This window comes from Doryrhamphus excisus, chromosome 13 (genome assembly GCF_030265055.1).
Source record: "Doryrhamphus excisus isolate RoL2022-K1 chromosome 13, RoL_Dexc_1.0, whole genome shotgun sequence".
In the NCBI taxonomy this organism is placed as follows: Eukaryota; Metazoa; Chordata; class Actinopteri; order Syngnathiformes; family Syngnathidae; genus Doryrhamphus; species Doryrhamphus excisus.
This window is the reverse complement of record NC_080478.1, coordinates 314199-335775: the sequence shown is the minus strand read 5'-3', so window position 1 is coordinate 335775 and position 21577 is coordinate 314199. Positions and strand designations below refer to the sequence as shown.

The 21577-nt window shown below is 51.7% G+C and overlaps 68 non-coding genes and 26 pseudogenes across 68 annotated transcripts; all 94 read left to right on the top strand.

Annotated features, from left to right (window-relative positions):
* The first annotated feature begins 98 nt into the window (after positions 1 to 98).
* LOC131097638 (5S ribosomal RNA) lies at positions 99 to 217 on the top strand. The gene has a single exon (XR_009116535.1). It is a non-coding gene; the product is annotated as a 5S ribosomal RNA (ribosomal RNA).
* Positions 218 to 329: 112 nt separating this feature from the next.
* LOC131142030 (5S ribosomal RNA) lies at positions 330 to 438 on the top strand (annotated as a pseudogene).
* A 112-nt stretch (positions 439 to 550) lies between these two features.
* Positions 551 to 669, top strand: LOC131097189 (5S ribosomal RNA). Its single transcript, XR_009116101.1, has one exon. It is a non-coding gene; the product is annotated as a 5S ribosomal RNA (ribosomal RNA).
* Positions 670 to 781: 112 nt separating this feature from the next.
* LOC131100096 (5S ribosomal RNA) lies at positions 782 to 900 on the top strand. Its single transcript, XR_009118863.1, has one exon. It is a non-coding gene; the product is annotated as a 5S ribosomal RNA (ribosomal RNA).
* Positions 901 to 1012: 112 nt separating this feature from the next.
* On the top strand, positions 1013 to 1121 carry LOC131101219 (5S ribosomal RNA; annotated as a pseudogene).
* A 112-nt stretch (positions 1122 to 1233) lies between these two features.
* On the top strand, positions 1234 to 1352 carry LOC131098416 (5S ribosomal RNA). Its single transcript, XR_009117290.1, has one exon. It is a non-coding gene; the product is annotated as a 5S ribosomal RNA (ribosomal RNA).
* A 113-nt stretch (positions 1353 to 1465) lies between these two features.
* On the top strand, positions 1466 to 1584 carry LOC131143348 (5S ribosomal RNA). Its single transcript, XR_009133398.1, has one exon. It is a non-coding gene; the product is annotated as a 5S ribosomal RNA (ribosomal RNA).
* A 112-nt stretch (positions 1585 to 1696) lies between these two features.
* On the top strand, positions 1697 to 1805 carry LOC131142361 (5S ribosomal RNA; annotated as a pseudogene).
* A 112-nt stretch (positions 1806 to 1917) lies between these two features.
* On the top strand, positions 1918 to 2036 carry LOC131097706 (5S ribosomal RNA). The gene has a single exon (XR_009116601.1). It is a non-coding gene; the product is annotated as a 5S ribosomal RNA (ribosomal RNA).
* Positions 2037 to 2148: 112 nt separating this feature from the next.
* LOC131141097 (5S ribosomal RNA) lies at positions 2149 to 2257 on the top strand (annotated as a pseudogene).
* Positions 2258 to 2369: 112 nt separating this feature from the next.
* LOC131097412 (5S ribosomal RNA) lies at positions 2370 to 2488 on the top strand. Its single transcript, XR_009116319.1, has one exon. It is a non-coding gene; the product is annotated as a 5S ribosomal RNA (ribosomal RNA).
* Positions 2489 to 2600: 112 nt separating this feature from the next.
* On the top strand, positions 2601 to 2719 carry LOC131143347 (5S ribosomal RNA). The gene has a single exon (XR_009133397.1). It is a non-coding gene; the product is annotated as a 5S ribosomal RNA (ribosomal RNA).
* A 112-nt stretch (positions 2720 to 2831) lies between these two features.
* LOC131141246 (5S ribosomal RNA) lies at positions 2832 to 2940 on the top strand (annotated as a pseudogene).
* A 112-nt stretch (positions 2941 to 3052) lies between these two features.
* LOC131098225 (5S ribosomal RNA) lies at positions 3053 to 3171 on the top strand. The gene has a single exon (XR_009117101.1). It is a non-coding gene; the product is annotated as a 5S ribosomal RNA (ribosomal RNA).
* Positions 3172 to 3283: 112 nt separating this feature from the next.
* On the top strand, positions 3284 to 3402 carry LOC131141000 (5S ribosomal RNA). Its single transcript, XR_009132488.1, has one exon. It is a non-coding gene; the product is annotated as a 5S ribosomal RNA (ribosomal RNA).
* A 112-nt stretch (positions 3403 to 3514) lies between these two features.
* LOC131099819 (5S ribosomal RNA) lies at positions 3515 to 3633 on the top strand. The gene has a single exon (XR_009118591.1). It is a non-coding gene; the product is annotated as a 5S ribosomal RNA (ribosomal RNA).
* A 112-nt stretch (positions 3634 to 3745) lies between these two features.
* On the top strand, positions 3746 to 3864 carry LOC131142483 (5S ribosomal RNA). The gene has a single exon (XR_009132637.1). It is a non-coding gene; the product is annotated as a 5S ribosomal RNA (ribosomal RNA).
* A 112-nt stretch (positions 3865 to 3976) lies between these two features.
* On the top strand, positions 3977 to 4095 carry LOC131142642 (5S ribosomal RNA). The gene has a single exon (XR_009132714.1). It is a non-coding gene; the product is annotated as a 5S ribosomal RNA (ribosomal RNA).
* A 112-nt stretch (positions 4096 to 4207) lies between these two features.
* Positions 4208 to 4326, top strand: LOC131098568 (5S ribosomal RNA). Its single transcript, XR_009117435.1, has one exon. It is a non-coding gene; the product is annotated as a 5S ribosomal RNA (ribosomal RNA).
* Positions 4327 to 4438: 112 nt separating this feature from the next.
* Positions 4439 to 4557, top strand: LOC131142946 (5S ribosomal RNA). The gene has a single exon (XR_009133005.1). It is a non-coding gene; the product is annotated as a 5S ribosomal RNA (ribosomal RNA).
* Positions 4558 to 4669: 112 nt separating this feature from the next.
* Positions 4670 to 4798, top strand: LOC131099719 (5S ribosomal RNA; annotated as a pseudogene).
* Positions 4799 to 4910: 112 nt separating this feature from the next.
* LOC131097519 (5S ribosomal RNA) lies at positions 4911 to 5029 on the top strand. Its single transcript, XR_009116420.1, has one exon. It is a non-coding gene; the product is annotated as a 5S ribosomal RNA (ribosomal RNA).
* Positions 5030 to 5141: 112 nt separating this feature from the next.
* LOC131142739 (5S ribosomal RNA) lies at positions 5142 to 5260 on the top strand. The gene has a single exon (XR_009132806.1). It is a non-coding gene; the product is annotated as a 5S ribosomal RNA (ribosomal RNA).
* A 112-nt stretch (positions 5261 to 5372) lies between these two features.
* LOC131142641 (5S ribosomal RNA) lies at positions 5373 to 5491 on the top strand. Its single transcript, XR_009132713.1, has one exon. It is a non-coding gene; the product is annotated as a 5S ribosomal RNA (ribosomal RNA).
* A 112-nt stretch (positions 5492 to 5603) lies between these two features.
* LOC131099112 (5S ribosomal RNA) lies at positions 5604 to 5722 on the top strand. The gene has a single exon (XR_009117950.1). It is a non-coding gene; the product is annotated as a 5S ribosomal RNA (ribosomal RNA).
* Positions 5723 to 5834: 112 nt separating this feature from the next.
* Positions 5835 to 5953, top strand: LOC131099548 (5S ribosomal RNA). The gene has a single exon (XR_009118374.1). It is a non-coding gene; the product is annotated as a 5S ribosomal RNA (ribosomal RNA).
* A 112-nt stretch (positions 5954 to 6065) lies between these two features.
* Positions 6066 to 6184, top strand: LOC131098549 (5S ribosomal RNA). Its single transcript, XR_009117417.1, has one exon. It is a non-coding gene; the product is annotated as a 5S ribosomal RNA (ribosomal RNA).
* Positions 6185 to 6296: 112 nt separating this feature from the next.
* On the top strand, positions 6297 to 6415 carry LOC131099301 (5S ribosomal RNA). Its single transcript, XR_009118136.1, has one exon. It is a non-coding gene; the product is annotated as a 5S ribosomal RNA (ribosomal RNA).
* A 112-nt stretch (positions 6416 to 6527) lies between these two features.
* Positions 6528 to 6646, top strand: LOC131097705 (5S ribosomal RNA). The gene has a single exon (XR_009116600.1). It is a non-coding gene; the product is annotated as a 5S ribosomal RNA (ribosomal RNA).
* Positions 6647 to 6758: 112 nt separating this feature from the next.
* LOC131141096 (5S ribosomal RNA) lies at positions 6759 to 6867 on the top strand (annotated as a pseudogene).
* A 112-nt stretch (positions 6868 to 6979) lies between these two features.
* On the top strand, positions 6980 to 7098 carry LOC131100050 (5S ribosomal RNA). The gene has a single exon (XR_009118817.1). It is a non-coding gene; the product is annotated as a 5S ribosomal RNA (ribosomal RNA).
* Positions 7099 to 7210: 112 nt separating this feature from the next.
* Positions 7211 to 7329, top strand: LOC131143009 (5S ribosomal RNA). The gene has a single exon (XR_009133066.1). It is a non-coding gene; the product is annotated as a 5S ribosomal RNA (ribosomal RNA).
* Positions 7330 to 7441: 112 nt separating this feature from the next.
* LOC131142124 (5S ribosomal RNA) lies at positions 7442 to 7550 on the top strand (annotated as a pseudogene).
* Positions 7551 to 7662: 112 nt separating this feature from the next.
* LOC131097637 (5S ribosomal RNA) lies at positions 7663 to 7781 on the top strand. The gene has a single exon (XR_009116534.1). It is a non-coding gene; the product is annotated as a 5S ribosomal RNA (ribosomal RNA).
* A 112-nt stretch (positions 7782 to 7893) lies between these two features.
* LOC131142029 (5S ribosomal RNA) lies at positions 7894 to 8002 on the top strand (annotated as a pseudogene).
* A 112-nt stretch (positions 8003 to 8114) lies between these two features.
* On the top strand, positions 8115 to 8233 carry LOC131098436 (5S ribosomal RNA). Its single transcript, XR_009117309.1, has one exon. It is a non-coding gene; the product is annotated as a 5S ribosomal RNA (ribosomal RNA).
* A 112-nt stretch (positions 8234 to 8345) lies between these two features.
* LOC131100095 (5S ribosomal RNA) lies at positions 8346 to 8464 on the top strand. The gene has a single exon (XR_009118862.1). It is a non-coding gene; the product is annotated as a 5S ribosomal RNA (ribosomal RNA).
* A 112-nt stretch (positions 8465 to 8576) lies between these two features.
* LOC131101055 (5S ribosomal RNA) lies at positions 8577 to 8685 on the top strand (annotated as a pseudogene).
* Positions 8686 to 8797: 112 nt separating this feature from the next.
* Positions 8798 to 8916, top strand: LOC131098415 (5S ribosomal RNA). Its single transcript, XR_009117289.1, has one exon. It is a non-coding gene; the product is annotated as a 5S ribosomal RNA (ribosomal RNA).
* Positions 8917 to 9029: 113 nt separating this feature from the next.
* On the top strand, positions 9030 to 9148 carry LOC131143346 (5S ribosomal RNA). Its single transcript, XR_009133396.1, has one exon. It is a non-coding gene; the product is annotated as a 5S ribosomal RNA (ribosomal RNA).
* Positions 9149 to 9260: 112 nt separating this feature from the next.
* Positions 9261 to 9379, top strand: LOC131097636 (5S ribosomal RNA). The gene has a single exon (XR_009116533.1). It is a non-coding gene; the product is annotated as a 5S ribosomal RNA (ribosomal RNA).
* A 112-nt stretch (positions 9380 to 9491) lies between these two features.
* LOC131142028 (5S ribosomal RNA) lies at positions 9492 to 9600 on the top strand (annotated as a pseudogene).
* A 112-nt stretch (positions 9601 to 9712) lies between these two features.
* LOC131097188 (5S ribosomal RNA) lies at positions 9713 to 9831 on the top strand. The gene has a single exon (XR_009116100.1). It is a non-coding gene; the product is annotated as a 5S ribosomal RNA (ribosomal RNA).
* A 112-nt stretch (positions 9832 to 9943) lies between these two features.
* LOC131100094 (5S ribosomal RNA) lies at positions 9944 to 10062 on the top strand. The gene has a single exon (XR_009118861.1). It is a non-coding gene; the product is annotated as a 5S ribosomal RNA (ribosomal RNA).
* A 112-nt stretch (positions 10063 to 10174) lies between these two features.
* LOC131100427 (5S ribosomal RNA) lies at positions 10175 to 10283 on the top strand (annotated as a pseudogene).
* Positions 10284 to 10395: 112 nt separating this feature from the next.
* On the top strand, positions 10396 to 10514 carry LOC131098414 (5S ribosomal RNA). The gene has a single exon (XR_009117288.1). It is a non-coding gene; the product is annotated as a 5S ribosomal RNA (ribosomal RNA).
* A 113-nt stretch (positions 10515 to 10627) lies between these two features.
* LOC131143345 (5S ribosomal RNA) lies at positions 10628 to 10746 on the top strand. Its single transcript, XR_009133395.1, has one exon. It is a non-coding gene; the product is annotated as a 5S ribosomal RNA (ribosomal RNA).
* A 112-nt stretch (positions 10747 to 10858) lies between these two features.
* On the top strand, positions 10859 to 10976 carry LOC131141536 (5S ribosomal RNA; annotated as a pseudogene).
* A 112-nt stretch (positions 10977 to 11088) lies between these two features.
* LOC131097518 (5S ribosomal RNA) lies at positions 11089 to 11207 on the top strand. Its single transcript, XR_009116419.1, has one exon. It is a non-coding gene; the product is annotated as a 5S ribosomal RNA (ribosomal RNA).
* Positions 11208 to 11319: 112 nt separating this feature from the next.
* Positions 11320 to 11438, top strand: LOC131142737 (5S ribosomal RNA). The gene has a single exon (XR_009132804.1). It is a non-coding gene; the product is annotated as a 5S ribosomal RNA (ribosomal RNA).
* A 112-nt stretch (positions 11439 to 11550) lies between these two features.
* On the top strand, positions 11551 to 11669 carry LOC131099692 (5S ribosomal RNA). The gene has a single exon (XR_009118510.1). It is a non-coding gene; the product is annotated as a 5S ribosomal RNA (ribosomal RNA).
* A 112-nt stretch (positions 11670 to 11781) lies between these two features.
* On the top strand, positions 11782 to 11900 carry LOC131101049 (5S ribosomal RNA). Its single transcript, XR_009119154.1, has one exon. It is a non-coding gene; the product is annotated as a 5S ribosomal RNA (ribosomal RNA).
* A 112-nt stretch (positions 11901 to 12012) lies between these two features.
* LOC131100167 (5S ribosomal RNA) lies at positions 12013 to 12131 on the top strand. Its single transcript, XR_009118931.1, has one exon. It is a non-coding gene; the product is annotated as a 5S ribosomal RNA (ribosomal RNA).
* Positions 12132 to 12243: 112 nt separating this feature from the next.
* On the top strand, positions 12244 to 12362 carry LOC131098548 (5S ribosomal RNA). Its single transcript, XR_009117416.1, has one exon. It is a non-coding gene; the product is annotated as a 5S ribosomal RNA (ribosomal RNA).
* Positions 12363 to 12474: 112 nt separating this feature from the next.
* On the top strand, positions 12475 to 12593 carry LOC131143008 (5S ribosomal RNA). The gene has a single exon (XR_009133065.1). It is a non-coding gene; the product is annotated as a 5S ribosomal RNA (ribosomal RNA).
* Positions 12594 to 12705: 112 nt separating this feature from the next.
* Positions 12706 to 12814, top strand: LOC131142221 (5S ribosomal RNA; annotated as a pseudogene).
* Positions 12815 to 12926: 112 nt separating this feature from the next.
* LOC131097635 (5S ribosomal RNA) lies at positions 12927 to 13045 on the top strand. Its single transcript, XR_009116532.1, has one exon. It is a non-coding gene; the product is annotated as a 5S ribosomal RNA (ribosomal RNA).
* A 112-nt stretch (positions 13046 to 13157) lies between these two features.
* Positions 13158 to 13266, top strand: LOC131142026 (5S ribosomal RNA; annotated as a pseudogene).
* Positions 13267 to 13378: 112 nt separating this feature from the next.
* On the top strand, positions 13379 to 13497 carry LOC131097187 (5S ribosomal RNA). Its single transcript, XR_009116099.1, has one exon. It is a non-coding gene; the product is annotated as a 5S ribosomal RNA (ribosomal RNA).
* Positions 13498 to 13609: 112 nt separating this feature from the next.
* LOC131100093 (5S ribosomal RNA) lies at positions 13610 to 13728 on the top strand. Its single transcript, XR_009118860.1, has one exon. It is a non-coding gene; the product is annotated as a 5S ribosomal RNA (ribosomal RNA).
* A 112-nt stretch (positions 13729 to 13840) lies between these two features.
* Positions 13841 to 13949, top strand: LOC131100426 (5S ribosomal RNA; annotated as a pseudogene).
* Positions 13950 to 14061: 112 nt separating this feature from the next.
* LOC131143237 (5S ribosomal RNA) lies at positions 14062 to 14180 on the top strand. Its single transcript, XR_009133291.1, has one exon. It is a non-coding gene; the product is annotated as a 5S ribosomal RNA (ribosomal RNA).
* A 112-nt stretch (positions 14181 to 14292) lies between these two features.
* Positions 14293 to 14411, top strand: LOC131097634 (5S ribosomal RNA). The gene has a single exon (XR_009116531.1). It is a non-coding gene; the product is annotated as a 5S ribosomal RNA (ribosomal RNA).
* A 112-nt stretch (positions 14412 to 14523) lies between these two features.
* Positions 14524 to 14632, top strand: LOC131142093 (5S ribosomal RNA; annotated as a pseudogene).
* A 112-nt stretch (positions 14633 to 14744) lies between these two features.
* LOC131098791 (5S ribosomal RNA) lies at positions 14745 to 14863 on the top strand. Its single transcript, XR_009117646.1, has one exon. It is a non-coding gene; the product is annotated as a 5S ribosomal RNA (ribosomal RNA).
* A 112-nt stretch (positions 14864 to 14975) lies between these two features.
* Positions 14976 to 15094, top strand: LOC131100092 (5S ribosomal RNA). The gene has a single exon (XR_009118859.1). It is a non-coding gene; the product is annotated as a 5S ribosomal RNA (ribosomal RNA).
* Positions 15095 to 15206: 112 nt separating this feature from the next.
* Positions 15207 to 15315, top strand: LOC131100425 (5S ribosomal RNA; annotated as a pseudogene).
* Positions 15316 to 15427: 112 nt separating this feature from the next.
* On the top strand, positions 15428 to 15546 carry LOC131097186 (5S ribosomal RNA). Its single transcript, XR_009116098.1, has one exon. It is a non-coding gene; the product is annotated as a 5S ribosomal RNA (ribosomal RNA).
* A 112-nt stretch (positions 15547 to 15658) lies between these two features.
* On the top strand, positions 15659 to 15777 carry LOC131097704 (5S ribosomal RNA). The gene has a single exon (XR_009116599.1). It is a non-coding gene; the product is annotated as a 5S ribosomal RNA (ribosomal RNA).
* Positions 15778 to 15889: 112 nt separating this feature from the next.
* LOC131141902 (5S ribosomal RNA) lies at positions 15890 to 15998 on the top strand (annotated as a pseudogene).
* Positions 15999 to 16110: 112 nt separating this feature from the next.
* Positions 16111 to 16229, top strand: LOC131143344 (5S ribosomal RNA). Its single transcript, XR_009133394.1, has one exon. It is a non-coding gene; the product is annotated as a 5S ribosomal RNA (ribosomal RNA).
* A 112-nt stretch (positions 16230 to 16341) lies between these two features.
* On the top strand, positions 16342 to 16450 carry LOC131141245 (5S ribosomal RNA; annotated as a pseudogene).
* A 112-nt stretch (positions 16451 to 16562) lies between these two features.
* LOC131142689 (5S ribosomal RNA) lies at positions 16563 to 16681 on the top strand. Its single transcript, XR_009132759.1, has one exon. It is a non-coding gene; the product is annotated as a 5S ribosomal RNA (ribosomal RNA).
* Positions 16682 to 16793: 112 nt separating this feature from the next.
* LOC131141038 (5S ribosomal RNA) lies at positions 16794 to 16911 on the top strand (annotated as a pseudogene).
* A 112-nt stretch (positions 16912 to 17023) lies between these two features.
* Positions 17024 to 17142, top strand: LOC131097517 (5S ribosomal RNA). The gene has a single exon (XR_009116418.1). It is a non-coding gene; the product is annotated as a 5S ribosomal RNA (ribosomal RNA).
* Positions 17143 to 17254: 112 nt separating this feature from the next.
* On the top strand, positions 17255 to 17373 carry LOC131142736 (5S ribosomal RNA). The gene has a single exon (XR_009132803.1). It is a non-coding gene; the product is annotated as a 5S ribosomal RNA (ribosomal RNA).
* Positions 17374 to 17485: 112 nt separating this feature from the next.
* On the top strand, positions 17486 to 17604 carry LOC131099681 (5S ribosomal RNA). The gene has a single exon (XR_009118500.1). It is a non-coding gene; the product is annotated as a 5S ribosomal RNA (ribosomal RNA).
* Positions 17605 to 17716: 112 nt separating this feature from the next.
* Positions 17717 to 17835, top strand: LOC131101037 (5S ribosomal RNA). Its single transcript, XR_009119153.1, has one exon. It is a non-coding gene; the product is annotated as a 5S ribosomal RNA (ribosomal RNA).
* Positions 17836 to 17947: 112 nt separating this feature from the next.
* On the top strand, positions 17948 to 18066 carry LOC131100166 (5S ribosomal RNA). Its single transcript, XR_009118930.1, has one exon. It is a non-coding gene; the product is annotated as a 5S ribosomal RNA (ribosomal RNA).
* A 112-nt stretch (positions 18067 to 18178) lies between these two features.
* LOC131098547 (5S ribosomal RNA) lies at positions 18179 to 18297 on the top strand. Its single transcript, XR_009117415.1, has one exon. It is a non-coding gene; the product is annotated as a 5S ribosomal RNA (ribosomal RNA).
* Positions 18298 to 18409: 112 nt separating this feature from the next.
* On the top strand, positions 18410 to 18518 carry LOC131141694 (5S ribosomal RNA; annotated as a pseudogene).
* Positions 18519 to 18630: 112 nt separating this feature from the next.
* LOC131098084 (5S ribosomal RNA) lies at positions 18631 to 18749 on the top strand. Its single transcript, XR_009116965.1, has one exon. It is a non-coding gene; the product is annotated as a 5S ribosomal RNA (ribosomal RNA).
* A 112-nt stretch (positions 18750 to 18861) lies between these two features.
* LOC131143007 (5S ribosomal RNA) lies at positions 18862 to 18980 on the top strand. The gene has a single exon (XR_009133064.1). It is a non-coding gene; the product is annotated as a 5S ribosomal RNA (ribosomal RNA).
* A 112-nt stretch (positions 18981 to 19092) lies between these two features.
* LOC131142219 (5S ribosomal RNA) lies at positions 19093 to 19201 on the top strand (annotated as a pseudogene).
* A 112-nt stretch (positions 19202 to 19313) lies between these two features.
* On the top strand, positions 19314 to 19432 carry LOC131097633 (5S ribosomal RNA). Its single transcript, XR_009116530.1, has one exon. It is a non-coding gene; the product is annotated as a 5S ribosomal RNA (ribosomal RNA).
* A 112-nt stretch (positions 19433 to 19544) lies between these two features.
* LOC131142025 (5S ribosomal RNA) lies at positions 19545 to 19653 on the top strand (annotated as a pseudogene).
* A 112-nt stretch (positions 19654 to 19765) lies between these two features.
* Positions 19766 to 19884, top strand: LOC131097185 (5S ribosomal RNA). The gene has a single exon (XR_009116097.1). It is a non-coding gene; the product is annotated as a 5S ribosomal RNA (ribosomal RNA).
* A 112-nt stretch (positions 19885 to 19996) lies between these two features.
* On the top strand, positions 19997 to 20115 carry LOC131100091 (5S ribosomal RNA). Its single transcript, XR_009118858.1, has one exon. It is a non-coding gene; the product is annotated as a 5S ribosomal RNA (ribosomal RNA).
* Positions 20116 to 20227: 112 nt separating this feature from the next.
* LOC131143342 (5S ribosomal RNA) lies at positions 20228 to 20346 on the top strand. The gene has a single exon (XR_009133393.1). It is a non-coding gene; the product is annotated as a 5S ribosomal RNA (ribosomal RNA).
* A 112-nt stretch (positions 20347 to 20458) lies between these two features.
* LOC131142482 (5S ribosomal RNA) lies at positions 20459 to 20567 on the top strand (annotated as a pseudogene).
* A 112-nt stretch (positions 20568 to 20679) lies between these two features.
* LOC131097703 (5S ribosomal RNA) lies at positions 20680 to 20798 on the top strand. The gene has a single exon (XR_009116598.1). It is a non-coding gene; the product is annotated as a 5S ribosomal RNA (ribosomal RNA).
* A 112-nt stretch (positions 20799 to 20910) lies between these two features.
* On the top strand, positions 20911 to 21019 carry LOC131142108 (5S ribosomal RNA; annotated as a pseudogene).
* A 112-nt stretch (positions 21020 to 21131) lies between these two features.
* On the top strand, positions 21132 to 21250 carry LOC131097411 (5S ribosomal RNA). The gene has a single exon (XR_009116318.1). It is a non-coding gene; the product is annotated as a 5S ribosomal RNA (ribosomal RNA).
* A 112-nt stretch (positions 21251 to 21362) lies between these two features.
* Positions 21363 to 21481, top strand: LOC131143341 (5S ribosomal RNA). Its single transcript, XR_009133392.1, has one exon. It is a non-coding gene; the product is annotated as a 5S ribosomal RNA (ribosomal RNA).
* Positions 21482 to 21577: the final 96 nt, after the last annotated feature.

Below are 21577 nucleotides of genomic sequence, written 5' to 3'. Positions count from 1 at the left end.
CTCTTGCCTGACAGCAAAGGGCGCTGTTTGACACTTTTTGCCAGAGTCTAGTTTGGCCTGCGTCGCCTTCAAATAGGATCTTTTCAGTTGATCTTGCAGCTTACGGCCATACTATCCTGAAAAAGCCCGATCTCGTCCGATCTCGGAAGCTAAGCAGGGGCGGGCCTGGTTAGTACTTGGATGGGAGACCGCCTGGGAATACCAGGTGCTGTAAGCCTTTTATGGTTTCTGCTCATGCCTGACAGCAGAGGGCGCTGTTTGACACTTTTTGCTGGAGTCTAGTTTGGCCTGCGTCGCCTTCAAATAGGATCTTTTCAGTTGACCTGGCAGCTTACGGCCAAACTACCCTGAAAACGCCCGATCTCGGACGCTAAGCAGGGGCGGGCCTGGTTAGTACTTGGATGGGAGACCGTCTGGGAATACCAGGTGCTGTAAGCTTTTTATGGTTTCTGCTCTTGCCTGACAGCAAAGGGCGCTGTTTGACACTTTTTGCCAGCGTCTAGTTTGGCCTGCGTCACCTTCAAATAGGATCTTTTCAGTTGACCTGGCAGCTTACGGCCATACTACCCTGAAAACGCCCGATCTCGTCAGATCTCGGAAGCTAAGCAGGGGCGGGCCTGGTTAGTACTTGGATGGGAGACCGCCTGGGAATACCAGGTGCTGAAAGCTTTTTATGGTTTCTGCTCTTGCCTGACAGCAGAGGGCGCTGTTTGACACTTTTTGCTGGAGTCTAGTTTGGCCTGCGTCACCTTCAAATAGGATCTTTTCAGTTGACCTGGCAGCTTACGGACATACTACCCTTAAAACGCCTGATCTCGTCCGATCTCGGAAGGTAAGCAGGGGCTGGCCTGGTTAGTACTTGGATGGGAGACCGCCTGGGAATACCAGGTGCTGTAAGCTTTTTATGGTTTCTGCTCTTGCCTGACAGCAGAGGGCGCTGTTTGACACTTTTTGCTGGAGTCTAGTTTGGCCTGCGTCACCTTCAAATAGGATCTTTTCATTTCACCTGGCAGCTTACGGCCATACTACCCTGAAAACGCCCGATCTCGGAAGCAAAGCAGGGGCGGGCCTGGTTAGTACTTGGATGGGAGACCGCCTGGGAATACCAGGTGCTGTAAGCTTTTTATGGTTTCTGCTCTTGCCTGACAGCAAAGGGCGCTGTTTGACACTTTTTGCCAGAGTCTAGTTTGGCCTGCGTCACCTTCAAATAGGATCTTTTCAGTTGACCTGGCAGCTTACGGCCATACTACCCTGAAAACGCCAGATCTCGTCCGATCTTGGAAGCTAAGCAGGGGCGGGCCTGGTTAGTACTTGGATGGGAGACCGCCTGGGAATACCAGGTGCTGTAAGCTTTTTTATGGTTTCTGCTCTTGCCTGACAGCAGAGGGCGCTGTTTGACACTTTTTGCTGGAGTCTAGTTTGGCCTGCGTCACCTTCAAATAGGATCTTTTCAGTTGACCTGGCAGCTTACGGCCATACTACCCTTAAAACGCCTGATCTCGTCCGATCTCGGAAGCTAAGCAGGGGCGGGCCTGGTTAGTACTTGGATGGGAGACCGCCTGGGAATACCAGGTGCTGTAAGCTTTTGATGGTTTCTGCTCTTGCCTGACAGCAAAGGGCGCTGTTTGACACTTTTTGCCAGAGTCTAGTTTGGCCTGCGTCGCCTTCAAATAGGATCTTTTCAGTTGATCTTGCAGCTTACGGCCATACTATCCTGAAAAAGCCCGATCTCGGAAGCTAAGCAGGGGCGGGCCTGGTTAGTACTTGGATGGGAGACCGCCTGGGAATACCAGGTGCTGTAAGATTTATATGGTTTCTGCTCTTGCCTGACAGCAGAGGGCGCTGTTTGACACTTTTTGCTGGAGTCTAGTTTGGCCTGCGTCGCCTTCAAATAGGATCTTTTCAGTTGATCTGGCAGCTTACGGTCATACTACCCTGAAAACGCCCGATCTCGTCCGATCTCGTAAGCTAAACAGGGGTGGGCCTGGTTAGTACTTGGATGGGAGACCGCCTGGGAATACCAGGTGCTGTAAGCCTTTTATGGTTTCTGCTCATGCCTGACAGCAGAGGGCGCTGTTTGACACTTTTTGCTGGAGTCTAGTTTGGCCTGCGTCGCCTTCAAATAGGATCTTTTCAGTTGACCTGGCAGCTTACGGCCATACTACCCTGAAAACGCCCGATCTCGGAAGCTAAGCAGGGGCGGGCCTGGTTAGTACTTGGATGGGAGACCGCCTGGGAATACCAGGTGCTATAAGCTTTTTATGGTTTCTGCTCTTGCCTGACAGCAAAGGGCGCTGTTTGACACTTTTTGCCAGAGTCTAGTTTGGCCTGCGTCACCTTCAAATAGGATCTTTTCAGTTGACCTGGCAGCTTACGGCCATACTACCCTGAAAACGCCCGATCTCGTCTGATCTCGGAAACTAAGCAGGGGCGGGCCTGGTTAGTACTTGGATGGGAGACCGCCTGGGAATACCAGGTGCTGTAAGCTTTTTATGGTTTCTGCTCTTGCCTGACAGCAGAGGGCGCTGTTTGACACTTTTTGCTGGAGTCTAGTTTGGCCTGCGTCACCTTCAAATAGGATCTTTTCAGGTGACCTGGCAGCTTACGGCCATACTACCCTTAAAACGCCTGATCTCGTCCGATCTCGGAAGCTAAGCAGGGGCGGGCCTGGTTAGTACTTGGATGGGAGACCGCCTGGGAATACCAGGTGCTGTAAGCTTTTTATGGTTTCTGCTCTTGCCTGACAGCAGAGGGCGCTGTTTGACACTTTTTGCTGGAGTCTAGTTTGGCCTGCGTCACCTTCAAATAGGATCTTTTCAGTTCACCTGGCAGCTTACGGCCATACTACCCTGAAAACGCCCGATCTCGGAAGCTAAGAAGGGGCGGGCCTGGTTAGTACTTGGATGGGAGACCGCCTGGGAATACCAGGTGCTGTAAGCTTTTTATGGTTTCTGCTCTTGCCTGACAGCAAAGGGCGCTGTTTGACAATTTTTGCCAGAGTCTAGTTTGGCCTGCGTCGCCTTCAAATAGGATCTTTTCAGTTGACCTGGCAGCTTACGGCCATACTACCCTGAAAACGCCCGATCTCGTCCGATCTCGGAAGCTAAGCAGGGGTGGGCCTGGTTAGTACTTGGATGGGAGACCGCCTGGGAATACCAGGTGCTGTAAGCTTTTTATGGTTTCTGCTCTTGCCTGACAGCAAAGGGCGCTGTTTGACACTTTTTGTCAGAGTCTAGTTTGGCCTGCGTCACCTTCAAATAGGATCTTTTCAGTTGACCTGGCAGTTTACAGCCATACTACCCTGAAAACGCCCGATCTCGTCCGATCTCGGAAGCTAAGCAGGGGCGGGCCTGGTTAGTACTTGGATGGGAGACCGCCTGGGAATACCAGGTGCTGTAAGCTTTTTATGGTTTCTGCTCTTGCCTGACAGCAGAGGGCGCTGTTTGACACTTTTTGCTGGAGTCTAGTTTGGCCTGCGTCGCCTTCAAATAAGATTTTTTCAGTTGCCCTTAAAGCTTACGGCCATACTACCCCGAAAACGCCCGATCTCGTCCGATCTCGGAAGCTAAGCAGGGGCTGGCCTGGTTAGTACTTGGATCGGAGACCGCCTGGGAATACCAGGTGCTGTAAGCTTTTTATGGTTTCTGCTCTTGCCTGACAGCAGAGGGCGCTGTTTGACACTTTTTGCTGGAGTCTAGTTTGGCCTGCGTCGCCTTCAAATAAGATTTTTTCAGTTGCCCTTAAAGCTTACGGCCATACTACCCTGAAAACGCCCGATCTCGTCCGATCTCGGAAGCAAAGCAGGGTCGGGCCTGGTTAGTACTTGGATGGGAGACCGCCTGGGAATACCAGGTGCTGTAAGCTTTTTATGGTTTCTGCTCTTGCCTGACAGCAGAGGGCGCTGTTTGACACTTTTTGCTGGAGTCTAGTTTGGCCTGCGTCGCCTTCAAATAAGATTTTTTCAGTTGCCCTTTAAGCTTACGGCCATACTACCCTGAAAACGCCCGATCTCGTCCGATCTCGGAAGCTAAGCAGGGGCTGGCCTGGTTAGTACTTGGATGGGAGACCGCCTGGGAATACCAGGTGCTGTAAGCTTTTTATGGTTTCTGCTCTTGCCTGACAGCAGAGGGCGCTGTTTGACACTTTTTGCTGGAGTTTAGTTTGGCCTGCGTCGCCTTCAAATAGGATCTTTTCAGTTGCCTTGGCAGCTTACAGCCATACTACCCTGAAAACGCCCGATCTCATCCGATCTCGGAAGCTAAGCAGGGGCGGGCCTGGTTAGTACTTGGATGGGAGACCGCCTGGGAATACCAGGTGCTGTAAGCTTTTTATGGTTTCTGCTCTTGCCTGACAGCAAAGGGCACTGTTTGACAATTTTTGCCAGAGTCTAGTTTGGCCTGCGTCGCCTTCAAATAGGATCTTTTCAGTTGACCTGGCAGCTTACGGCCATACTACCCTGAAAACGCCCGATCTCGTCCGATCTCGGAAGCTAAGCAGGGGCGGGCCTGGTTAGTACTTGGATGGGAGACCGCCTGGGAATACCAGGTGCTGTAAGCTTTTTATGGTTTCTGCTCTTGCCTGACAGCAAAGGGCGCTGTTTGACACTTTTTGTCAGAGTCTAGTTTGGCCTGCGTCACCTTCAAATAGGATCTTTTCAGTTGACCTGGCAGTTTACAGCCATACTACCCTGAAAACGCCCGATCTCGTCCGATCTCGTCCGATCTCGGAAGCTAAGCAGGGGCGGGCCTGGTTAGTACTTGGATGGGAGACCGCCTGGGAATACCAGGTGCTGTAAGCTTTTTATGGTTTCTGCTCTTGCCTGACAGCAGAGGGCGCTGTTTTACACTTTTTGCTGGAGTCTAGTTTGGCCTGCGTCGCCTTCAAATAAGATTTTTTCAGTTGCCCTTAAAGCTTACGGCCATACTACCCCGAAAACGCCCGATCTCGTCCGATCTCGGAAGCTAAGCAGGGGCTGGCCTGGTTAGTACTTGGATGGGAGACCGCCTGGGAATACCAGGTGCTGTAAGCTTTTTATGGTTTCTGCTCTTGCCTGACAGCAGAGGGCGCTGTTTGACACTTTTTGCTGGAGTCTAGTTTGGCCTGCGTCGCCTTCAAATAAGATTTTTTCAGTTGCCCTTAAAGCTTACGGCCATACTACCCTGAAAACGCCCGATCTCGTCCGATCTCGGAAGCAAAGCAGGGGCGGGCCTGGTTAGTACTTGGATGGGAGACCGCCTGGGAATACCAGGTGCTGTAAGCTTTTTATGGTTTCTGCTCTTGCCTGACAGCAGAGGGCGCTGTTTGACACTTTTTGCTGGAGTCTAGTTTGGCCTGCGTCGCCTTCAAATAAGATTTTTTCAGTTGCCCTTTAAGCTTACGGCCATACTACCCTGAAAACGCCCGATCTCGTCCGATCTCGGAAGCTAAGCAGGGGCTGGCCTGGTTAGTACTTGGATGGGAGACCGCCTGGGAATACCAGGTGCTGTAAGCTTTTTATGGTTTCTGCTCTTGCCTGACAGCAGAGGGCGCTGTTTGACACTTTTTGCTGGAGTTTAGTTTGGCCTGCGTCGCCTTCAAATAGGATCTTTTCAGTTGCCTTGGCAGCTTACAGCCATACTACCCTGAAAACGCCCGATCTCATCCGATCTCGGAAGCTAAGCAGGGGCGGGCCTGGTTAGTACTTGGATGGGAAACCGCCTAGGAATACCAGGTGCTCTAAGCTTTTTATGGTTTCTGCTTTTGCCTGAAAGCAGAGGGCGCTGTTTGACACTTTTTGCTGGAGCCTAGTTTGGCCTGCGTCGCCTTCAAATAGGATCTTTTCAGTTGCCCTGGCAGCTTACGGCCATACTACCCTGAAAACGCCCGATATCGTCCGATCTCGGAAGCTAAGCAGGGGCGGGCCTGGTTAGTACTTGGATGAGAGACCGCCTGGGAATACCAGGTGCTGTAAGCCTTTTATAGTTTCGGCTCTTGCCTGACAGCAGAGGGCGCTGTTTGACACTTTTTGCTGGAGTCTAGTTTGGCCTGCGTCGCCTTCAAATAGGATCTTTTCAGTTGATCTGGCAGCTTACGGTCATACTACCCTGAAAATGCCCGATCTCGTCCGATCTCGTAAGCTAAACAGGGGTGGGCCTGGTTAGTACTTGGATGGGAGACCGCCTGGGAATACCAGGTGCTGTAAGCCTTTTATGGTTTCTGCTCTTGCCTGACAGCAGAGGGCGCTGTTTGACACTTTTTGCTGGAGTCTAGTTTGGCCTGCGTCACCTTCAAATAGGATCTTTTCAGTTCACCTGGCAGCTTACGGCCATACTATCCTGAAAAAGCCCGATCTCGTCCGATCTCGGAAGCTAAGCAGGGGCGGGCCTGGTTAGTACTTGGATGGGAGACCGCCTGGAAATACCAGGTGCTGTAAGCTTTATATGGTTTCTGCTCTTGCCTGACAGCAGAGGGCGCTGTTTGACACTTTTTGCTGGAGTCTAGTTTGGCCTGCGTCGCCTTCAAATAGGATCTTTTCAGTTGATCTGGCAGCTTACGGTCATACTACCCTGAAAACGCCCGATCTCGTCCGATCTCGTAAGCTAAACAGGGGTGGGCCTGGTTAGTACTTGGATGGGAGACCGCCTGGGAATACCAGGTGCTGTAAGCCTTTTATGGTTTCTGCTCATGCCTGACAGCAGAGGGCGCTGTTTGACACTTTTTGCTGGAGTCTAGTTTGGCCTGCGTCGCCTTCAAATAGGATCTTTTCAGTTGACCTGGCAGCTTACGGCCATACTACCCTGAAAACGCCCGATCTCGGAAGCTAAGCAGGGGCGGGCCTGGTTAGTACTTGGATGGGAGACCGCCTGGGAATACCAGGTGCTATAAGCTTTTTATGGTTTCTGCTCTTGCCTGACAGCAAAGGGCGCTGTTTGACACTTTTTGCCAGAGTCTAGTTTGGCCTGCGTCACCTTCAAATAGGATCTTTTCAGTTGACCTGGCAGCTTACGGCCATACTACCCTGAAAACGCCCGATCTCGTCTGATCTCGGAAACTAAGCAGGGGCGGGCCTGGTTAGTACTTGGATGGGAGACCGCCTGGGAATACTAGGTCCTGTAAGCTTTTTATGGTTTCTGCTCTTGCCTGACAGCAGAGGGCGCTGTTTGACACTTTTTGCTGGAGTCTAGTTTGGCCTGCGTCACCTTCAAATAGGATCTTTTCAGGTGACCTGGCAGCTTACGGCCATACTACCCTTAAAACGCCTGATCTCGTCCGATCTCGGAAGCTAAGCAGGGGAGGGCCTGGTTAGTACTTGGATGGGAGACCGCCTGGGAATACCAGGTGCTGTAAGCTTTTTATGGTTTCTGCTCTTGCCTGACAGCAGAGGGCGCTGTTTGACACTTTTTGCTGGAGTCTAGTTTGGCCTGCGTCACCTTCAAATAGGATCTTTTCAGTTCACCTGGCAGCTTACGGCCATACTACCCTGAAATCGCCCGATCTCGGAAGCTAAGCAGGGGCGGGCCTGGGTAGTACTTGGATGGGAGACAGCCTGGGAATACCAGGTGCTGTAAGCTTTTTATGGTTTCTGCTCTTGCCTGACAGCAAAGGGCGCTGTTTGACACTTTTTGCCAGAGTCTAGTTTGGCCTGCGTCGCCTTCAAATAGGATCTTTTCAGTTGATCTTGCAGCTTACGGCCATACTATCCTGAAAAAGCCCGATCTCGTCCGATCTCGGAAGCTAAGCAGGGGCGGGCCTGGTTAGTACTTGGATGGGAGACCGCCTGGGAATACCAGGTGCTGTAAGCCTTTTATGGTTTCTGCTCATGCCTGACAGCAGAGGGCGCTGTTTGACACTTTTTGCTGGAGTCTAGTTTGGCCTGCGTCGCCTTCAAATAGGATCTTTTCAGTTGACCTGGCAGCTTACGGCCAAACTACCCTGAAAACGCCCGATCTCGGACGCTAAGCAGGGGCGGGCCTGGTTAGTACTTGGATGGGAGACCGTCTGGGAATACCAGGTGCTGTAAGCTTTTTATGGTTTCTGCTCTTGCCTGACAGCAAAGGGCGCTGTTTGACACTTTTTGCCAGCGTCTAGTTTGGCCTGCGTCACCTTCAAATAGGATCTTTTCAGTTGACCTGGCAGCTTACGGCCATATTACCCTGAAAACGCCCGATCTCGTCAGATCTCGGAAGCTAAGCAGGGGCGGGCCTGGTTAGTACTTGGATGGGAGACCGCCTGGGAATACCAGGTGCTGAAAGCTTTTTATGGTTTCTGCTCTTGCCTGACAGCAGAGGGCGCTGTTTGACACTTTTTGCTGGAGTCTAGTTTGGCCTGCGTCACCTTCAAATAGGATCTTTTCAGTTGACCTGGCAGCTTACGGACATACTACCCTTAAAACGCCTGATCTCGTCCGATCTCGGAAGGTAAGCAGGGGCTGGCCTGGTTAGTACTTGGATGGGAGACCGCCTGGGAATACCAGGTGCTGTAAGCTTTTTATGGTTTCTGCTCTTGCCTGACAGCAGAGGGCGCTGTTTGACACTTTTTGCTGGAGTCTAGTTTGGCCTGCGTCACCTTCAAATAGGATCTTTTCATTTCACCTGGCAGCTTACGGCCATACTACCCTGAAAATGCCCGATCTCGGAAGCTAAGCAGGGGCGGGCCTGGTTAGTACTTGGATGGGAGACCGCCTGGGAATACCAGGTGCTGTAAGCTTTTTATGGTTTCTGCTCTTGCCTGACAGCAAAGGGCGCTGTTTGACACTTTTTGCCAGAGTCTAGTTTGGCCTGCGTCACCTTCAAATAGGATCTTTTCAGTTGACCTGGCAGCTTACGGCCATACTACCCTGAAAACGCCAGATCTCGTCCGATCTTGGAAGCTAAGCAGGGGCGGGCCTGGTTAGTACTTGGATGGGAGACCGCCTGGGAATACCAGGTGCTGTAAGCTTTTTTATGGTTTCTGCTCTTGCCTGACAGCAGAGGGCGCTGTTTGACACTTTTTGCTGGAGTCTAGTTTGGCCTGCGTCACCTTCAAATAGGATCTTTTCAGTTGACCTGGCAGCTTACGGCCATACTACCCTTAAAACGCCTGATCTCGTCCGATCTCGGAAGCTAAGCAGGGGCGGGCCTGGTTAGTACTTGGATGGGAGACCGCCTGGGAATACCAGGTGCTGTAAGCTTTTGATGGTTTCTGCTCTTGCCTGACAGCAAAGGGCGCTGTTTGACACTTTTTGCCAGAGTCTAGTTTGGCCTGCGTCGCCTTCAAATAGGATCTTTTCAGTTGATCTTGCAGCTTACGGCCATACTATCCTGAAAAAGCCCGATCTCGTCCGATCTCGGAAGCTAAGCAGGGGCGGGCCTGGTTAGTACTTGGATGGGAGACCGCCTGGGAATACCAGGTGCTGTAAGCCTTTTATGGTTTCTGCTCATGCCTGACAGCAGAGGGCGCTGTTTGACACTTTTTGCTGGAGTCTAGTTTGGCCTGCGTCGCCTTCAAATAGGATCTTTTCAGTTGACCTGGCAGCTTACGGCCAAACTACCCTGAAAACGCCCGATCTCGGACGCTAAGCAGGGGCGGGCCTGGTTAGTACTTGGATGGGAGACCGTCTGGGAATACCAGGTGCTGTAAGCTTTTTATGGTTTCTGCTCTTGCCTGACAGCAAAGGGCGCTGTTTGACACTTTTTGCCAGCGTCTAGTTTGGCCTGCGTCACCTTCAAATAGGATCTTTTCAGTTGACCTGGCAGCTTACGGCCATACTACCCTGAAAACGCCCGATCTCGTCAGATCTCGGAAGCTAAGCAGGGGCGGGCCTGGTTAGTACTTGGATGGGAGACCGCCTGGGAATACCAGGTGCTGAAAGCTTTTTATGGTTTCTGCTCTTGCCTGACAGCAGAGGGCGCTGTTTGACACTTTTTGCTGGAGTCTAGTTTGGCCTGCGTCACCTTCAAATAGGATCTTTTCAGTTGACCTGGCAGCTTACGGACATACTACCCTTAAAACGCCTGATCTCGTCCGATCTCGGAAGGTAAGCAGGGGCTGGCCTGGTTAGTACTTGGATGGGAGACCGCCTGGGAATACCAGGTGCTGTAAGCTTTTTATGGTTTCTGCTCTTGCCTGACAGCAGAGGGCGCTGTTTGACACTTTTTGCTGGAGTCTAGTTTGGCCTGCGTCACCTTCAAATAGGATCTTTTCATTTCACCTGGCAGCTTACGGCCATACTACCCTGAAAACGCCCGATCTCGGAAGCTAAGCAGGGGCGGGCCTGGTTAGTACTTGGATGGGAGACCGCCTGGGAATACCAGGTGCTGTAAGCTTTTTATGGTTTCTGCTCTTGCCTGACAGCAAAGGGCGCTGTTTGACACTTTTTGCCAGAGTCTAGTTTGGCCTGCGTCACCTTCAAATAGGATCTTTTCAGTTGACCTGGCAGCTTACGGCCATACTACCCTGAAAACGCCAGATCTCGTCCGATCTTGGAAGCTAAGCAGGGGCGGGCCTGGTTAGTACTTGGATGGGAGACCGCCTGGGAATACCAGGTGCTGTAAGCTTTTTTATGGTTTCTGCTCTTGCCTGACAGCAGAGGGCGCTGTTTGACACTTTTTGCTGGAGTCTAGTTTGGCCTGCGTCACCTTCAAATAGGATCTTTTCAGTTGACCTGGCAGCTTACGGCCATACTACCCTTAAAACGCCTGATCTCGTCCGATCTCGGAAGCTAAGCAGGGGCGGGCCTGGTTAGTACTTGGATGGGAGACCGCCTGGGAATACCAGGTGCTGTAAGCTTTTGATGGTTTCTGCTCTTGCCTGACAGCAAAGGGCGCTGTTTGACACTTTTTGCCAGAGTCTAGTTTGGCCTGCGTCGCCTTCAAATAGGATCTTTTCAGTTGACCTGGCAGTTTACAGCCATACTGCCCGATCTCGTCCGATCTCGTCCGATCTCGGAAGCTAAGCAGGGGCGGGCCTGGTTAGTACTTGGATGGGAGACCGCCTGGGAATACCAGGTGCTGTAAGCGTTTTATGGTTTCTGCTCTTGCCTGACAGCAGAGGGCGCTGTTTTACACTTTTTGCTGGAGACTAGTTTGGCCTGCGTCGCCTTCAAATAAGATTTTTTCAGTTGCCCTTAAAGCTTACGGCCATACTACCCCGAAAACGCCCGATCTCGTCCGATCTCGGAAGCTAAGCAGGGGCTGGCCTGGTTAGTACTTGGATGGGAGACCGCCTGGGAATACCAGGTGCTGTAAGCTTTTTATGGTTTCTGCTCTTGCCTGACAGCAGAGGGCGCTGTTTGACACTTTTTGCTGGAGTCTAGTTTGGCCTGCGTCGCCTTCACATAAGATTTTTTCAGTTGCCCTTAAAGCTTACGGCCATACTACCCTGAAAACGCCCGATCTCGTCCGATCTCGGAAGCAAAGCAGGGGCGGGCCTGGTTAGTACTTGGATGGGAGACCGCCTGGGAATACCAGGTGCTGTAAGCTTTTTATGGTTTCTGCTCTTGCCTGACAGCAGAGGGCGCTGTTTGACACTTTTTGCTGGAGTCTAGTTTGGCCTGCGTCGCCTTCAAATAAGATTTTTTCAGTTGCCCTTAAAGCTTACGGCCATACTACCCTGAAAACGCCCGATCTCGTCCGATCTCGGAAGCTAAGCAGGGCCTGGCCTGGTTAGTACTTGGATGGGAGACCGCCTGGGAATACCAGGTGCTGTAAGCTTTTTATGGTTTCTGCTCTTGCCTGACAGCAGAGGGCGCTGTTTGACACTTTTTGCTGGAGTTTAGTTTGGCCTGCGTCGCCTTCAAATAGGATCTTTTCAGTTGCCTTGGCAGCTTACAGCCATACTACCCTGAAAACGCCCGATCTCATCCGATCTCGGAAGCTAAGCAGGGGCGGGCCTGGTTAGTACTTGGATGGGAGACCGCCTAGGAATACCAGGTGCTGTAAGCTTTTTATGGTTTCTGCTTTTGCCTGAAAGCAGAGGGCGCTGTTTGACACTTTTTGCTGGAGTCTAGTTTGGCCTGCGTCGCCTTCAAATAGGATCTTTTCAGTTGCCCTGGCAGCTTACGGCCTTACTACCCTGAAAACGCCCGATATCGTCCGATCTCGGAAGCTAAGCAGGGGCGGGCCTGGTTAGTACTTGGATGAGAGACCGCCTGGGAATACCAGGTGCTGTAAGCCTTTTATGGTTTCTGCTCTTGCCTGACATCAGAGGGCGCTGTTTGACACTTTTTGCTGGAGTCTAGTTTGGCCTGCGTCGCCTTCAAATAGGATCTTTTCAGTTGATCTGGCAGCTTACGGTCATACTACCCTGAAAATGCCCGATCTCGTCCGATCTCGTAAGCTAAACAGGGGTGGGCCTGGTTAGTACTTGGATGGGAGACCGCCTGGGAATACCAGGTGCTGTAAGCCTTTTATGGTTTCTGCTCTTGCCTGACAGCAGAGGGCGCTGTTTGACACTTTTTGCTGGAGTCTAGTTTGGCCTGCGTCACCTTCAAATAGGATCTTTTCAGTTCACCTGGCAGCTTACGGCCATACTACCCTTAAAACGCCTGATCTCGTCCGATCTCGGAAGCTAAGCAGGGGAGGGCCTGGTTAGTACTTGGATGGGAGACCGCCTGGGAATACCAGGTGCTGTAAGCTTTTTATGGTTTCTGCTCTTGCCTGACAGCAGAGGGCGCTGTTTGACACTTTTTGCTGGAGTCTAGTTTGGCCTGCGTCACCTTCAAATAGGATCTTTTCAGTTCACCTGGCAGCTTACGGCCATACTACCCTGAAATCGCCCGATCTCGGAAGCTAAGCAGGGGCGGGCCTGGTTAGTACTTGGATGGGAGACAGCCTGGGAATACCAGGTGCTGTAAGCTTTTTATGGTTTCTGCTCTTGCCTGACAGCAAAGGGCGCTGTTTGACACTTTTTGCCAGAGTCTAGTTTGGCCTGCGTCGCCTTCAAATAGGATCTTTTCAGTTGATCTTGCAGCTTACGGCCATACTATCCTGAAAAAGCCCGATCTCGTCCGATCTCGGAAGCTAAGCAGGGGCGGGCCTGGTTAGTACTTGGATGGGAGACCGCCTGGGAATACCAGGTGCTGTAAGCCTTTTATGGTTTCTGCTCATGCCTGACAGCAGAGGGCGCTGTTTGACACTTTTTGCTGGAGTCTAGTTTGGCCTGCGTCGCCTTCAAATAGGATCTTTTCAGTTGACCTGGCAGCTTACGGCCAAACTACCCTGAAAACGCCCGATCTCGGACGCTAAGCAGGGGCGGGCCTGGTTAGTACTTGGATGGGAGACCGTCTGGGAATACCAGGTGCTGTAAGCTTTTTATGGTTTCTGCTCTTGCCTGACAGCAAAGGGCGCTGTTTGACACTTTTTGCCAGCGTCTAGTTTGGCCTGCGTCACCTTCAAATAGGATCTTTTCAGTTGACCTGGCAGCTTACGGCCATACTACCCTGAAAACGCCCGATCTCGTCAGATCTCGGAAGCTAAGCAGGGGCGGGCCTGGTTAGTACTTGGATGGGAGACCGCCTGGGAATACCAGGTGCTGAAAGCTTTTTATGGTTTCTGCTCTTGCCTGACAGCAGAGGGCGCTGTTTGACACTTTTTGCTGGAGTCTAGTTTGGCCTGCGTCACCTTCAAATAGGATCTTTTCAGTTGACCTGGCAGCTTACGGACATACTACCCTTAAAACGCCTGATCTCGTCCGATCTCGGAAGGTAAGCAGGGGCTGGCCTGGTTAGTACTTGGATGGGAGACCGCCTGGGAATACCAGGTGCTGTAAGCTTTTTATGGTTTCTGCTCTTGCCTGACAGCAGAGGGCGCTGTTTGACACTTTTTGCTGGAGTCTAGTTTGGCCTGCGTCACCTTCAAATAGGATCTTTTCATTTCACCTGGCAGCTTACGGCCATACTACCCTGAAAACGCCCGATCTCGGAAGCTAAGCAGGGGCGGGCCTGGTTAGTACTTGGATGGGAGACCGCCTGGGAATACCAGGTGCTGTAAGCTTTTTATGGTTTCTGCTCTTGCCTGACAGCAAAGGGCGCTGTTTGACACTTTTTGCCAGAGTCTAGTTTGGCCTGCGTCACCTTCAAATAGGATCTTTTCAGTTGACCTGGCAGCTTACGGCCATACTACCCTGAAAACGCCAGATCTCGTCCGATCTCGGAAGCTAAGCAGGGGCGGGCCTGGTTAGTACTTGGATGGGAGACCGCCTGGGAATACCAGGTGCTGTAAGCTTTTGATGGTTTCTGCTCTTGCCTGACAGCAAAGGGCGCTGTTTGACACTTTTTGCCAGAGTCTAGTTTGGCCTGCGTCGCCTTCAAATAGGATCTTTTCAGTTGATCTTGCAGCTTACGGCCATACTATCCTGAAAAAGCCCGATCTCGTCCGATCTCGGAAGCTAAGCAGGGGCGGGCCTGGTTAGTACTTGGATGGGAGACCGCCTGGGAATACCAGGTGCTGTAAGCCTTTTATGGTTTCTGCTCATGCCTGACAGCAGAGGGCGCTGTTTGACACTTTTTGCTGGAGTCTAGTTTGGCCTGCGTCGCCTTCAAATAGGATCTTTTCAGTTGACCTGGCAGCTTACGGCCAAACTACCCTGAAAACGCCCGATCTCGGACGCTAAGCAGGGGCGGGCCTGGTTAGTACTTGGATGGGAGACCCTCTGGGAATACCAGGTGCTGTAAGCTTTTTATGGTTTCTGCTCTTGCCTGACAGCAAAGGGCGCTGTTTGACACTTTTTGCCAGCGTCTAGTTTGGCCTGCGTCACCTTCAAATAGGATCTTTTCAGTTGACCTGGCAGCTTACGGCCATACTACCCTGAAAACGCCCGATCTCGTCAGATCTTGGAAGCTAAGCAGGGGCGGGCCTGGTTAGTACTTGGATGGGAGACCGCCTGGGAATACCAGGTGCTGAAAGCTTTTTATGGTTTCTGCTCTTGCCTGACAGCAGAGGGCGCTGTTTGACACTTTTTGCTGGAGTCTAGTTTGGCCTGCGTCACCTTCAAATAGGATCTTTTCAGTTGACCTGGCAGCTTACGGACATACTACCCTTAAAACGCCTGATCTCGTCCGATCTCGGAAGGTAAGCAGGGGCTGGCCTGGTTAGTACTTGGATGGGAGACCGCCTGGGAATACCAGGTGCTGTAAGCTTTTTATGGTTTCTGCTCTTGCCTGACAGCAGAGGGCGCTGTTTGACACTTTTTGCTGGAGTCTAGTTTGGCCTGCGTCACCTTCAAATAGGATCTTTTCATTTCACCTGGCAGCTTACGGCCATACTACCCTGAAAACGCCCGATCTCGGAAGCTAAGCAGGGGCGGGCCTGGTTAGTACTTGGATGGGAGACCGCCTGGGAATACCAGGTGCTGTAAGCTTTTTATGGTTTCTGCTCTTGCCTGACAGCAAAGGGCGCTGTTTGACACTTTTTGCCAGCGTCTAGTTTGGCCTGCGTCACCTTCAAATAGGATCTTTTCAGTTGACCTGGCAGCTTACGGCCATACTACCCTGAAAACGCCCGATCTCGTCAGATCTCGGAAGCTAAGCAGGGGCGGGCCTGGTTAGTACTTGGATGGGAGACCGCCTGGGAATACCAGGTGCTGAAAGCTTTTTATGGTTTCTGCTCTTGCCTGACAGCAGAGGGCGCTGTTTGACACTTTTTGCTGGAGTCTAGTTTGGCCTGCGTCGCCTTCAAATAGGATCTTTTCAGTTGATCTGGCAGCTTACGGTCATACTACCCTGAAAACGCCCGATCTCGTCCGATCTCGTAAGCTAAACAGGGGTGGGCCTGGTTAGTACTTGGATGGGAGACCGCCTGGGAATACCAGGTGCTGTAAGCCTTTTATGGTTTCTGCTCATGCCTGACAGCAGAGGGCGCTGTTTGACACTTTTTGCTGGAGTCTAGTTTGGCCTGCGTCGCCTTCAAATAGGATCTTTTCAGTTGACCTGGCAGCTTACGGCCATACTACCCTGAAAATTCCCGATCTCGGAAGCTAAGCAGGGGCGGGCCTGGTTAGTACTTGGATGGGAGACCGCCTGGGAATACCAGGTGCTATAAGCTTTTTATGGTTTCTGCTCTTGCCTGACAGCAAAGGGCGCTGTTTGACACTTTTTGCCAGAGTCTAGTTTGGCCTGCGTCACCTTCAAATAGGATCTTTTCAGTTGACCTGGCAGCTTACGGCCATACTACCCTTAAAACGCCTGATCTCGTCCGATCTCGGAAGCTAAGCAGGGGCGGGCCTGGTTAGTACTTGGATGGGAGACCGCCTGGGAATACCAGGTGCTGTAAGCTTTTTATGGTTTCTGCTCTTGCCTGACAGCAGAGGGCGCTGTTTGACACTTTTTGCTGGAGTCTAGTTTGGCCTGCGTCACCTTCAAATAGGATCTTTTCAGTTCACCTGGCAGCTTACGGCCATACTACCCTGAAAACGCCCGATCTCGGAAGCTAAGAAGGGGCGGGCCTGGTTAGTACTTGGATGGGAGACCGCCTGGGAATACCAGGTGCTGTAAGCTTTTTATGGTTTCTGCTCTTGCCTGACAGCAAAGGTCGCTGTTTGACAATTTTTGCCAGAGTCTAGTTTGGCCTGCGTCGCCTTCAAATAGGATCTTTTCAGTTGACCTGGCAGCTTACGGCCATACTACCCTGAAAACGCCCGATCTCGTCCGATCTCGGAAGCTAAGCAGGGGCGGGCCTGTTTAGTACTTGGATGGGAGACCGCCTGGGAATACCAGGTGCTGTAAGCTTTTTATGGTTTCTGCTCTTGCCTGACAGCAAAGGGCGCTGTTTGACACTTTTTGTCAGAGTCTAGTTTGGCCTGCGTCACCTTCAAATAGGATCTTTTCAGTTGACCTGGCAGTTTACAGCCATACTGCCCGATCTCGTCCGATCTCGTCCGATCTCGGAAGCTAAGCAGGGGCGGGCCTGGTTAGTACTTGGATGGGAGACCGCCTGGGAATACCAGGTGCTGTAAGCTTTTTATGGTTTCTGCTCTTGCCTGACAGCAGAGGGCGCTGTTTTACACTTTTTGCTGGAGTCTAGTTTGGCCTGCGTCGCCTTCAAATAAGATTTTTTCAGTTGCCCTTAAAGCTTACGGCCATACTACCCCGAAAACGCCCGATCTCGTCCGATCTCGGAAGCTAAGCAGGGGCTGGCCTGGTTAGTACTTGGATGGGAGACCGCCTGGGAATACCAGGTGCTGTAAGCTTTTTATGGTTTCTGCTCTTGCCTGACAGCAGAGGGCGCTGTTTGACACTTTTTGCTGGAGTCTAGTTTGGCCTGCGTCGCCTTCACATAAGATTTTTTCAGTTGCCCTTAAAGCTTACGGCCATACTACCCTGAAAACGCCCGATCTCGTCCGATCTCGGAAGCAAAGCAGGGGCGGGCCTGGTTAGTACTTGGATGGGAGACCGCCTGGGAATACCAGGTGCTGTAAGCTTTTTATGGTTTCTGCTCTTGCCTGACAGCAGAGGGCGCTGTTTGACACTTTTTGCTGGAGTCTAGTTTGGCCTGCGTCGCCTTCAAATAAGATTTTTTCAGTTGCCCTTAAAGCTTACGGCCATACTACCCTGAAAACGCCCGATCTCGTCCGATCTCGGAAGCTAAGCAGGGCCTGGCCTGGTTAGTACTTGGATGGGAGACCGCCTGGGAATACCAGGTGCTGTAAGCTTTTTATGGTTTCTGCTCTTGCCTGACAGCAGAGGGCGCTGTTTGACACTTTTTGCTGGAGTTTAGTTTGGCCTGCGTCGCCTTCAAATAGGATCTTTTCAGTTGCCTTGGCAGCTTACAGCCATACTACCCTGAAAACGCCCGATCTCATCCGATCTCGGAAGCTAAGCAGGGGCGGGCCTGGTTAGTACTTGGATGGGAGACCGCCTAGGAATACCAGGTGCTGTAAGCTTTTTATGGTTTCTGCTTTTGCCTGAAAGCAGAGGGCGCTGTTTGACACTTTTTGCTGGAGTCTAGTTTGGCCTGCGTCGCCTTCAAATAGGATCTTTTCAGTTGCCCTGGCAGCTTACGGCCTTACTACCCTGAAAACGCCCGATATCGTCCGATCTCGGAAGCTAAGCAGGGGCGGGCCTGGTTAGTACTTGGATGAGAGACCGCCTGGGAATACCAGGTGCTGTAAGCCTTTTATGGTTTCTGCTCTTGCCTGACATCAGAGGGCGCTGTTTGACACTTTTTGCTGGAGTCTAGTTTGGCCTGCGTCGCCTTCAAATAGGATCTTTTCAGTTGATCTGGCAGCTTACGGTCATACTACCCTGAAAATGCCCGATCTCGTCCGATCTCGTAAGCTAAACAGGGGTGGGCCTGGTTAGTACTTGGATGGGAGACCGCCTGGGAATACCAGGTGCTGTAAGCCTTTTATGGTTTCTGCTCTTGCCTGACAGCAGAGGGCGCTGTTTGACACTTTTTGCTGGAGTCTAGTTTGGCCTGCGTCACCTTCAAATAGGATCTTTTCAGTTCACCTGGCAGCTTACGGCCATACTACCCTGAAAACGCCCGATCTCGGACGCTAAGCAGGGGCGGGCCTGGTTAGTACTTGGATGGGAGACCGCCTGGGAATACCAGGAGCTGTAAGCTTTTTATGGTTTCTGCTCTTGCCTGACAGCAAAGGGCGCTGTTTGACACTTTTTGCCAGAGTCTAGTTTGGCCTGCGTCACCTTCAAATAGGATCTTTTCAGTTGACCTGGCAGCTTATGGCCATACTACCCTGAAAACGCCCGATCTCGTCTGATCTCGGAAACTAAGCAGGGGCGGGCCTGGTTAGTACTTGGATGGGAGACCGCCTGGGAATACCAGGTGCTGTAAGCTTTTTATGGTTTCTGCTCTTGCCTGACAGCAGAGGGCGCTGTTTGACACTTTTTGCTGGAGTCTAGTTTGGCCTGCGTCACCTTCAAATAGGATCTTTTCAGTGGACCTGGCAGCTTACGGCCATACTACCCTTAAAACGCCTGATCTCGTCCGATCTCGGAAGCTAAGCAGGGGAGGGCCTGGTTAGTACTTGGATGGGAGACCGCCTGGGAATACCAGGTGCTGTAAGCTTTTTATGGTTTCTGCTCTTGCCTGACAGCAGAGGGCGCTGTTTGACACTTTTTGCTGGAGTCTAGTTTGGCCTGCGTCACCTTCAAATAGGATCTTTTCAGTTCACCTGGCAGCTTACGGCCATACTACCCTGAAATCGCCCGATCTCGGAAGCTAAGCAGGGGCGGGCCTGGTTAGTACTTGGATGGGAGACAGCCTGGGAATACCAGGTGCTGTAAGCTTTTTATGGTTTCTGCTCTTGCCTGACAGCAAAGGGCGCTGTTTGACACTTTTTGCCAGAGTCTAGTTTGGCCTGCGTCGCCTTCAAATAGGATCTTTTCAGTTGATCTTGCAGCTTACGGCCATACTATCCTGAAAAAGCCCGATCTCGTCCGATCTCGGAAGCTAAGCAGGGGCGGGCCTGGTTAGTACTTGGATGGGAGACCGCCTGGGAATACCAGGTGCTGTAAGCCTTTTATGGTTTCTGCTCATGCCTGACAGCAGAGGGCGCTGTTTGACACTTTTTGCTGGAGTCTAGTTTGGCCTGCGTCGCCTTCAAATAGGATCTTTTCAGTTGACCTGGCAGCTTACGGCCAAACTACCCTGAAAACGCCCGATCTCGGACGCTAAGCAGGGGCGGGCCTGGTTAGTACTTGGATGGGAGACCGTCTGGGAATACCAGGTGCTGTAAGCTTTTTATGGTTTCTGCTCTTGCCTGACAGCAAAGGGCGCTGTTTGACACTTTTTGCCAGCGTCTAGTTTGGCCTGCGTCACCTTCAAATAGGATCTTTTCAGTTGACCTGGCAGCTTACGGCCATACTACCCTGAAAACGCCCGATCTCGTCAGATCTCGGAAGCTAAGCAGGGGCGGGCCTGGTTAGTACTTGGATGGGAGACCGCCTGGGAATACCAGGTGCTGAAAGCTTTTTATGGTTTCTGCTCTTGCCTGACAGCAGAGGGCGCTGTTTGACACTTTTTGCTGGAGTCTAGTTTGGCCTGCGTCACCTTCAAATAGGATCTTTTCAGTTGACCTGGCAGCTTACGGACATACTACCCTTAAAACGCCTGATCTCGTCCGATCTCGGAAGGTAAGCAGGGGCTGGCCTGGTTAGTACTTGGATGGGAGACCGCCTGGGAATACCAGGTGCTGTAAGCTTTTTATGGTTTCTGCTCTTGCCTGACAGCAGAGGGCGCTGTTTGACACTTTTTGCTGGAGTCTAGTTTGGCCTGCGTCACCTTCAAATAGGATCTTTTCAGTTGACCTGGCAGCTTACGGCCATACTACCCTTAAAACGCCTGATCTCGTCCGATCTCGGAAGCTAAGCAGGGGCGGGCCTGGTTAGTACTTGGATGGGAGACCGCCTGGGAATACCAGGTGCTGTAAGCTTTTGATGGTTTCTGCTCTTGCCTGACAGCAAAGGGCGCTGTTTGACACTTTTTGCCAGAGTCTAGTTTGGCCTGCGTCGCCTTCAAATAGGATCTTTTCAGTTGATCTTGCAGCTTACGGCCATACTATCCTGAAAAAGCCTGATCTCGGAAGCTAAGCAGGGGCGGGCCTGGTTAGTACTTGGATGGGAGACCGCCTGGGAATACCAGGTGCTGTAAGATTTATATGGTTTCTGCTCTTGCCTGATAGCAGAGGGCGCTGTTTGACACTTTTTGCTGGAGTCTAGTTTGGCCTGCGTCGCCTTCAAATAGGATCTTTTCAGTTGATCTGGCAGCTTACGGTCATACTACCCTGAAAACGCCCGATCTCGTCCGATCTCGTAAGCTAAACAGGGGTGGGCCTGGTTAGTACTTGGATGGGAGACCGCCTGGGAATACCAGGTGCTGTAAGCCTTTTATGGTTTCTGCTCATGCCTGACAGCAGAGGGCGCTGTTTGACACTTTTTGCTGGAGTCTAGTTTGGCCTGCGTCGCCTTCAAATAGGATCTTTTCAGTTGACCTGGCAGCTTACGGCCATACTACCCTGAAAACGCCCGATCTCGGAAGCTAAGCAGGGGCGGGCCTGGTTAATACTTGGATGGGAGACCTCCTGGGAATACCAGGTGCTATAAGCTTTTTATGGTTTCTGCTCTTGCCTGACAGCAAAGGGCGCTGTTTGACACTTTTTGCCAGAGTCTAGTTTGGCCTGCGTCACCTTCAAATAGGATCTTTTCAGTTGACCTGGCAGCTTACGGCCATACTACCCTGAAAACGCCCGATCTCGTCTGATCTCGGAAACTAAGCAGGGGCGGGCCTGGTTAGTACTTGGATGGGAGACCGCCTGGGAATACCAGGTGCTGTAAGCTTTTTATGGTTTCTGCTCTTGCCTGACAGCAGAGGGCGCTGTTTGACACTTTTTGCTGGAGTCTAGTTTGGCCTGCGTCACCTTCAAATAGGATCTTTTCAGGGGACCTGGCAGCTTACGGCCATACTACCCTTAAAACGCCTGATCTCGTCCGATCTCGGAAGCTAAGCAGGGGCGGGCCTGGTTAGTACTTGGATGGGAGACCGCCTGGGAATACCAGGTGCTGTAAGCTTTTTATGGTTTCTGCTCTTGCCTGACAGCAGAGGGCGCTGTTTGACACTTTTTGCTGGAGTCTAGTTTGGCCTGCGTCACCTTCAAATAGGATCTT